Here is a 10570-nt window from a genome sequence, read left to right as displayed (position 1 = left end):
TCAATCAAACAAAGGATAAAACCCCCAAGATTCACTGAAACATTCCAGGGTCTCAAGCGACTCCCAAAACTTTCTGAATCCTGACTTACTGTTCTCAGCTTCCTGTCTAGCCTGATTTTCCTTCATTTCCTGAATTTCTTTCATTTTCTCTTCCAATATTCTTTCATGAGTTTCCCTGAGCTGTTGCTCCCTCTCCACATCAGCCTTCACGTCCCTAATTTGTTGCTTAAACTTTTCCTCTTCCTCCTTCCTCATTTTCTCCTTCTCTTTGAGGGTTTCCTCGTCTCTTTCTTTCAGGATTCGCTGTTTCTCCTCTTCGATCGCCCTCTCTGCCTTCTGGAACATTTCAGCGGTGTAATGGCTTCCACCGTTCTTCTCTGTTATATTTCTGATCTTGTCGAGCAGCTCTCTCACCTGATCCCTCAGCTCATCTTTCAGCTCATTATTGAAGACGTGGTACTGGCCGTTACATTTGGCCACAAGCTGCTGCAGTTCCTCGCTGTCCCTCAAGAACTCCTCCATAGGTTCTCCTTTGAGCAGGTCACCATGGGTGAAGAGAACCATGCTGTATTTGTCTGCTTGCTCTCCAAAGATTTTCTGAATCTTCTGCACCGTCTGCTTTTCTTCCTCTGTGTATCTGTCCAGTTTGACAATGACCAGGAAGACATGAGGTCCAGGAGAAGCATAATAAATGCACTTGACAATATTTTCAAAGTTTTTCTCTTCGTCAATCTTGGTGTCAAACAGACCCGGTGTGTCGATGACAGAAACCTTCTGTCCATCCACCTCACCATCAGCCTTGGCGCAGCACTCAGTCACAGATTTAGGGGAGAACTTTGATTTAAATTCTTCTTTTCCCAGAATGGTGTTTGCTGTGGCGCTCTTCCCAGCTCCGGTCTTCCCCACCAACACAATCCTGATCTCCTCATTGTTGTATCTGACCGGTTCTGATGAGATGGCAGAAAAAAAACAAATGTTTAGCACTCTAGGAATTCATAAAATCATACATCTTTCAATCGGAAGGTCAGAGGTTAGATCCCCAGCTCCCTCAGTCTACATGTCGCAGTGTCCTTGGGCAAGACACTGAACCCCATATTGCTCCCGGTGGCACAGCTAGCAGGTATGAATGTGATAACTGATTGACAGTTGGGCACTTTAGGTAGCAGCCTCTGTCGTCAGTGTATGAATGTGGCCGGAATGGGTGAATGTGACATGTGGTGTAAAAGCAGCTTTAAGTGGTCGCAAAGACTAGAAAAGCGCTATTTAAGTACAGTCCATTTACCATTTACCATTCTTACTGAATAAATGAAGAACAAAAAGCCTCATGAAAGTGACCTAAATATAGATTAATGCCTTGTTCAATCTTCAAAATGTAAAACTGTCTTAATGATTTTTATATGATACAGTATGATATGATGTGGTATGATACAATACATTAGATAGTAGTATAAAATACGATACGATACTATATGATACAATACAATAAGATACAAAACAATATGGTACGATACGATGCTATAGGATATGATGCTATAGGATACGATGCGATACAATACAACGCGATTAGATACGATACAATACAATAAGATACGATACGATGCAAAACAATAAGATACGATACAATACGCTGTTATACGATTCAGTAAGATACGATATCATACAATACAATACAATATGGTGCGATAAGATACTATACGATGCGATATGATACGATACAATACGATACGATACAACACAATAAGATAAAATACAATATGATACGATATGATAAGATACAAAACAATAAGATACGATACAATGTGATACGATACAATACAATACAATATGGTACAATACAGTATGGTACGATAAGATGCTATACGATACGATGCTATACGAGACAAGCGATACAATATGGTACAATACGATGCTATACGATATGATCCAATAAGATACAATACAATACCATACAATACGATACAATACATAACAATAACATAAGATACAATACAACACAATATGGTACGAAACGATGCTATTCGAGACAAACAATACGATACGATATGATGCTATACAATGCAATACAGTAAGATACAATACGATACAATACAATACAATAAGATACAATACGATACAATACAATACAATAAGATACAATACGATACAATACAATACAATAAGATACGATATTAACAAGGCTAAGCTCTCAAAAGATGCAGACGGAGTGAGTTTGATCTCCAAAGCTCCTGGAAATGCTGGGGATTTGAGAAATACTATCATTACTATTATTATTATATACTATTATCTATTTAAGCACTTTAACCTTTCGAACTGTTAAGATTGGGGCATTACTTTGAATAATGCTCTGTTGTCCCTCTATAAATGTATACGTAGATACAAGATATAAGCTGCAAACACACATAAATAAGATTTATTGACCCACCATTTTTGCTGGCCATCCTTAGGTTATGGAGAGAAGAGCTGGTCTTGTGCTGAGCTGAAGAAGTAACGTCTGTCTGCAGCCACACCTCCCTCCTCGCAGAGGATGAATGCAGCAGCAAACCCTGTTCGCCCATCCCATCTGCATTAACAAGAAATGTTGAGATTTCCAGGAAATGGTGGAAGTGAAAGTGAAACTAAACTTGGAAATAAACAGCTTTACCTGGCTTCATCTATCACACCCCTCATTTTGCTGTAGCACTGTCCTGGAAGTTAATGGGACTGGTTCATTTGATATATGATATAAGATCTCATAGCCACTGTAACACATGAACTCCTGAAATTTTCTAAACAATTTTGGGACATCCAGGCCCTGAAGTTTTCCAGAATTGCCTTTCACACACATCCCACACAGTGTCGGCTGGCTGTCACAACACTGAACACAATAAAAACATAAGACAGGTAACTGAGGCGACGCCGACTTCACACAGACTTCATACTCTGGAGTTGACAGGAAAAAGTCTCTACAAAGATGAACGGATATGAAAATTTGTTTTCACATTAATTTCCACTGGAGGGAGTCTTTTACCGACATCTTAGTATAGTAACTCTAACCACTGCAATTCACTGGCAGGCTGCCCTGCATGCACATTCAAACCTCTGCAGATGATCCAGAACGCAGCAGCGCGACTAGTCTTCAATCAACCCAAAACAGCACACGACATTCACTCAGCTGTTCATATCCCTCCACTGGCTCCCAGCTGCTGCTCGCATCAAATTCAAAACCCTGTTGCTTGCTTACAAAACAGCAACACAAATGGCTCCTGCCTACCTGACTGCCTCATCCAGGTCTACACTCCCTCCCACCCATTACGCTCTGCTAATAAAAGGCGCCTGGTACTCCATAACAACAGGGCCCTAAGTCGCTAACTAGACTCTTCTCCTTTGTGGTCCAACGGTGGTGGAACGAGTTACCAAACTCTGTTCAGTCTGCAGAGCCCCTTTCACCTTTAAGAAGAAGCTGAAGACCCAGCTCTTTATGAACACCTCTGCACTTAATGATAATGATGCTACTGATGATGTTGATGGCGAGGATGATCTGTGCACTGCATGTTGTCAAGTCAAGTCAAGTCGAGTCCTTAGTTAAGGCAAGTCAAGTCCAGAGTCAAGTCACTTTTTTCCACCCAAGATCCAGCACTCTTTCCTGTAGTATCCGGTCTTTATAAAGAGAAAAGACAAGGTGTTAGCAACCCGTCTAATAATGATATTATTGGCCAATTTATATAATGTGTTCAAAAAGTATGACAGTGAATTGTATCTGTGTTATCTTGGCACAGACGCAGCCATGATGACGGTCTGCTCTGAGAGCGTGTTGAGTAGTAACGAGTACGACTGATGAGGCTTCTCTTCGGAGGCTTTGATGTTGCGTGTTGCCATAGCGAGGAGTTTGACAGACAGCCATTCATGCAATCATGACGATCACATACCGGGAAGCTTTTTGAGTCGTCCAATCATGATTCCCAGTTTGCGCTGCGTACAGACTTGATAGTTAGACAGAAACTGGACAACACTGAACTTTATCATTTTATATTTAACAGCTTACATTCAAACTTATGAACACACTCAAGCCATCCAAGTCATCATGCCTCAAGTCATTAACTTGCAAGTCCAAGTCGAGTCTCAAGCCATTTATTTTTTGTCAAGTGAAGTTGCAAGTCATCAAAACAATGACTCGAGTCGACTCGACTCCAAGTCATCAAGTCCCAAATCCATATCTCTGGCACTTACTGACTTTGTTCCCCCTTTTTTTGATCGTTGCTTTGTTGTATTAACTCTCAGATGTACACTTTGGACAAAAGCGTCTGCAATGAAATTGTATCACTGTAGCCAAACCTTCAGAAGTGTAAGCATAAAAAGTTGTGGCACTGCATGTAATCTTCTTACTTGTTGTCAAACAAATAAGGTGTGAGGGGGCATTGTTGTGACCGAGATGAGGAAGGAAGATAGTGTCACATGTAACCCAGATGCAAAATGCAGCCTGTTGCCTTAATGTTTACCTCGCGTTACGTCACGTCATGTGATCGCTTGCCGCCAATCAATGCGATATATGGGGGGGAAGCAGGAAATGGCTCACTGCTGCTGAGCCACGGTCGGAACGGAGTGGCTGTAGGTTAATTTACATTTTCTGATAACTAGTCCAATTATACAGTTAGAATATTTAGCATTTTTCATTTTTTCCATCATATATGCTACACACACTTTACACTTTTGTACACTAAACTATAGGATTTGGATGAAGGGAATAAAATATTCAATGACACAAAGGAAGCTACATTTGGAGTTTATACAGAGAGGCCATACAGCTGCTTTGAAAATGTTTTTTCAGATCTGTTGATCAAATAGACCCCAGTCACGTCTCCCTTTGTTCTTAAATAAACAAAACTACAATCTGCGTTCCAACATTTTATTGACATTATTGAGTTAATTACATGAAAGCACATTTTAATCATGCAGTTTGTTTCCAGCCCACTATAAGTATTTAAAGGATTTCTCACTTATAAAACAAAAATCAAAGCTGTGTTAGTATGTCATTATCATTCTTGATTACATAAAAGTACATTTGATTTTATTAACATATTTAATGACTTTAAAGCCATAACACTTATGATTATGATAGAATTAAAGCCTGTTTTAAAATCATAAACACTCTCTTAATTCAACTTTCTATACAAAGATCTTCACACACACACACACACACACACACACACACACACACACACACTTTATTTATTTTTATTTAAAAAGATGCAGCATGTATAACTGAACGTTTTTTTTTACTGCTGCTCTTTCATATTAACAGAAACAAACAGGTGGAACACTGAGGGACTCTTCAAATTCAATTCAAATAAATCTATTTATCCATTAGGAACTTGTGCGTCAGTTCAAGACTTAATGTGAAACAATCACAGGACGTCAATGATTTTTTCAATGAAGTTGTGCTGACAGCAAAGTGTGTCTCAAGGCAAGAGTCATTTTGGGAACAGCCGATTAGTTTTAAACACTGCGGTTATGATGAACATGAAGAATCAGGTCAGTCACAGTGAGGCATATTTTTGTCTTATCTTAAAAGTTTTATGACAGCAGCAGCAGCCAACCCCAGTCCCCCAAGGGCTGTCATTAAAATTGTGAGCAATGAAGAGCTCTTCTCTGCTTCCTCTCTTGCCCTCTCTCCCTGCAGTAATATCAGTGCTTTTACCGCCCTCTCTTTTTCTTTTTCAAGTTCTACTCTTAGCAGTTGCTCCCTCTTCATATTCTGCTTTGCTTCTTTTATTAGTTTCTCATATTTTCTCTGTATTTTTATCCTCAGTTCCTCCTGCTCTTTCCGCATTTCCTCTTCTTTCTCTTTCAGGATTCGCTGTTTCTCCTCTTCGATCGCCCTCTCTGCCTTCTGGAACATTTCAGCGGTGTAATGGCTTCCACCGTTCTTCTCTGTTATATTTCTGATCTTGTCGAGCAGCTCTCTCACCTGATCCCTCAGCTCATCTTTCAGCTCATTATTGAAGACGTGGTACTGGCCGTTACATTTGGCCACAAGCTGCTGCAGTTCCTCGCTGTCCCTCAAGAACTCCTCAATAGGTTGTCCTTTGAGCAGGTCACCATGGGTGAAGAGAACCATGCTGTATTTGTCTGCTTGCTCTCCAAAGATTTTCTGAATCTTCTGCACCGTCTGCTTTTCTTCCTCTGTGTATCTGTCCAGTTTGACAATGACCAGGAAGACATCCAGGAGAAGCATAAGAAATGCACTGGACAATACTTTCAAAGGTTTTTCCTTCGTCAATCTTGGTGTCAAACAGACCCGGTGTGTCAATGACAGAAACCTTCTGTCCATCCCACTCACCATCAGCCTTGGCGCAGCACTCAGTCACAGATTTAGGGGAGAACTTTGATTTGAATTGTTCTTTTCCCAGAATGGTGTTCCCTGTGGCGCTCTTCCCAGCTCCAGTCTTCCCCACCAACACAATCCTCATCTCCTCATTGTTGTGGTAGATTGTTGGAGTTTCAAACTGCAGGGCTGAAAGATAAGATTGAACAAGTCAAGCTCTATGAACTCAATAAAATGTAAACTGTAAAAATGGGTTGGGGCCTCAGTAAGCTTTGGATAAAATCCCTGTCAGGTTACAAATTCAATATAAAATGCCCACGTCACACTTAAAGTACAACCAGGACTGTCTGAAGTCTGAAACCTTAAAGTCACCATGACTTCGAGTGTTCCCTTTACTTTAAGCAAAAACTTCGGTCACTATAGTGGCCGAAAAAAGTTTAAAGGTCCTAAAATGTTACTAAATGATGTTTCAATGCATTTCAAGAAAATAATGAAAGAATAAAACCTTTTTAATAATATATGCGCTACAGGTTACAAATTCAATATAAAATGCCTACATCACACTTAAAGTACAACCAGGACTGTCTGAAGTCTGAAACTATGGCTGCTTCCCAAGTCTCTTATTTGATAGCTCCTCGCTCCTCGCTCCTCGCCCGAACCGGAAGTAGTTCCGGAGCCGCCATATTGAGGACCGTCTCAAAGCTCTTATCGCTGCTCCGAGGAGCAAGGAGCGAGGAGAGAGGAGGGAGTTCCTAGGAGCGATAAGCGAGGATACACGAGAGCAGCCTCCACGGAAGTCTTTTACTGGCCGACACGCCCCCTTATTACAGATCAGTCAGTGATTGGACGCAGCAGCAGATCGGACTTATGTGAAACATCACAACATCACCGGAGTTTCATATCGCAGAGAGGAAGAAGCGGACCTTAAAACAGACTTTACAGGGCGCCTTGAAACCGACTATAAACAACGTCGGTATAATGAGTTGGTATCTGACAAGCTGAGATCGTTTAGAACGAAATATTGATCATAACTTGTCGTAAAATATATAAAATGCAGTGACTAACTGCAGATTTGATTTGTTTTCTGAGTCAACATCTGAGTAAAAATCATCTAAAAATCAAAAGCAGCAAAAATAGATTCATTTCTATTAAATTTAATTTAAAAAAAACCTCTCGTCATGATCAGTTATTCCCCTGATAACTTTTATTATGGATGAATGAATGAATTCAGAGGGAGCAGGAGAGTCTCTCTGTCAGCAGGTAACACTACGTGTGAGAGTGATCATCAGGTCGGTTTGATCAGCATGAACTGATTTCTATTTATCCTGAAACTTTGAGCCTAATAAATAATGTTCATAGTTCATGAACAGACAGTATTTGGGCTTATTAAATAATTAATTCAGATCAGATGATCAGTGATCCAAAATGTAAATAATGGATGAATAATATAAAGACATAGTGCTGGTAAGAAATGTCCGTATGGCTCTGCAGCAGGAACACAGACTGCAGCCTGTTCTTCATGTGCAGGTGTTTGTTACACACGTAACAGGTTACAGAGAGGAAACACTGTTACTGTGTGTTTTATTAGAATGAATACAGAGCACATGTGTGCAGACACAAACAGCTGTTAAAGCAGACTGACAGCTGATCCATCGGTGATCAGATGAAGCGATCATCACAAACGGACGTCGCAGCACGTGACGCTTCATCGGAAAGGACGTCTCATGTCTCTTAAAAAACATTCCCTCGTTTCCTCTCTCCTCTCTTGGTTTCCTCGCGTCTCTCCATGCATCTCTGGTGGGAGGGACTAAGACGCAAGTGAACGACGCAAGTGAAGGGAACATGGATGCAATTTAAGAGACTTGGGAAGCAGCCCATGTTTTAAGCTTCTGGCTCAATTAATTCCTGAAGACTCATGAGCACACACACCGCCCTGTAATCGTAGGAAATATGGCACACCCATGAATAATATTCTAGAAATGATACAGCGTCTTTTGTTCTACCCTCAAAAATATTCTTTACACGGCGGCCATTTTCCATTGACACTAAGCTCAGGATGTGAACAAAGTTAATTTGACAAATTGTGTTTATTTCTCATCGTCTTGATTGGATATTAAAAATCAGGAAATATTTGATGGTGAGACAACAAACAGTATTTGCTAACTCATTAGCTACCAACAGCTAGGCCTCCAAGTGAGTATGGTTGATTGCGATTCAAGAGGATGCATTCGGTTTATAGCAAGAATATTATTATTTATGCATTGATTTAGTTGTCAATCAAATATAATGAAAATGACACAATCAGTGATGACAAAAGAGAATTTTTAACAGTTAAGTCCAAAACCTTTTTTCTTAAAGGAACTTAACTTTGTTGGCACGCTTTGGAAATCATTTTGCAGATTTGCAGTTACAATATTATTCTGAGATATAAGAAACATTTTCTGAGGAACAAATTCAGTTTTGGCACAGCATGCATGCAAACTACTTTGAAACTGGTTAAACTGGTTTTACAGAAATGTTTTAAAGATTATCTTGATTCATAACTGAGAGACATCATTCCCACACAGGTGTGGTGTAAAACTTTGTGTTTAAAATATATGTTTGTTTCTTTTATGCTCCACTACTCTCTTATTCTTATCACTGTCTGCAGTCTTTATTGAGTATCTGTTTATTTAGATCTTTTATGAAGGACTCATGGAAACACACACACAATAAAAATGAAGGAATATAATTACAGGGAAATAAATTGATGACGATTGCAAAACACTGAAAACAGACTAAAAATAAGGAAGTGAACCTGAGCACAGTTGTAAAGAAGTTTCATAAAAGTTTATATACGAGGCCTTGTTTTACATATCACAGCAGTAATGAGTACCGTTGATGAAAACCCCACCCTGTGTCACCAATAGATGATGATTATCATAAATACAATAAGAAACTGACTCACCAGGTTTAGCAGACAGGCCTTCCATGTTGTGTAGATAGAGTGCGTAGATATCAGATCAGCTGCAACTGAGAAGTTAAAACCGAAAGTAAAGTCTGTGTGCAACATCGCTTTTATATTAACGTTTCAACAAACCACACCCACAAAACACGACAAAGACTAGGTGTGTTTATGTGTTTAGTTCGAAGGCTGTTTTATGGGAGCAGTTTGTGTCATTGAGCTCTGAGTACACAAACGCGTTGCCCTCGCATATGTCAAAGATTTCTGTGAGAAGCACATCACATGTAGACTTCCACACTCTAATTGTACTCTTTTCTTCACTGTATTAAGTTTGAATTCACAATCTACTTTAATCTGATCACTTTGCTTTCCTTCACTCCCCCAACACACCTCCCCAACATACTACTCTGTCAGCACTAGGCGGCGGGCATGATGGGAAATGATGACGTCCCTATCGCTGCCAGAGTGCACGTCTGTCTACTCCGCCCGCAGCACACCTGCTCCTTCCAGCAGTGAGTCAGACGCACACAAATAAATGCAAACGCTGGCGAAGAGAACTCTTCTTCTGCTGCTTTCCGGCAGAGTAGGCACAGTTGGGTGCGTTGCTGCCCCCACTGGTGTAGTAACTCATTGTGGAGAGAACTCCTGCGTCATTATTATTATGTAAACCATTCTCATACATTTTAACTAATTGAATCTTGCTTGTTTCACAGCTAAATATATTTAAATCATGTTCATACGTTTTAACTGATTACATTTAATTGTTTTCACAATTAACAGATTTACGCTGATTGTAACGAATTTGTATAAATACAATTTGAAAATATGATGATTTAAATAAAATCAGATAGATACAAACACTTAATAATAAATATATCCCATGATTAATTTTTTGGAGTGTACAGAGAGGCCATACAGCTGCTTTGAAAATGTTTTTTCAGATCCGTTGATCAAATAGACCCCAGTCACGTCTCCCTTTGTTCTTAAATAAACAAAACTAAAACTGCATTCCAACATTTTATTGACATTATTGAGTTAATTACATGAAAGCACATTTTAATCATGCAATTTGTTTCCAGCCCACTGTAAGTATTTAGAGCATTTCTCACTTATAAAATAAAAGCCCATTCATTCACATTCATCAGCAGTCTTTTTTATTAAGTTACAAAAGTTAAATATTTTCTCTCGCAATTCAAAATAGCACTTGAGCACGAGGGACGTTATTAAGGCGTTGCGATCAAAACGATCGATTGATTGTTACCAAATGACATCTGCACCTTTTTATAAGCTTTATAAACAGCGACAATCAATGCAATTGCAGTAGG

General features: G+C 39.6%; 1 pseudogene; it reads right to left on the bottom strand.

Annotated features, from left to right (window-relative positions):
* Positions 1-9719, bottom strand: LOC138611611 (GTPase IMAP family member 7-like; annotated as a pseudogene).
* Between the last annotated feature and the right edge of the window lie 851 nt (positions 9720-10570).

Source organism: Semicossyphus pulcher, unplaced genomic scaffold (assembly GCF_022749685.1).
Source record: "Semicossyphus pulcher isolate SPU_LCO1_2020_fin unplaced genomic scaffold, fSemPul1.0.p SCAF_7, whole genome shotgun sequence".
Lineage (NCBI taxonomy): Eukaryota > Metazoa > Chordata > Actinopteri > Labriformes > Labridae > Semicossyphus > Semicossyphus pulcher.
The sequence above is the reverse complement of the archived record's forward strand: the minus strand, read 5'-3'. Positions and strand labels throughout refer to the sequence as shown.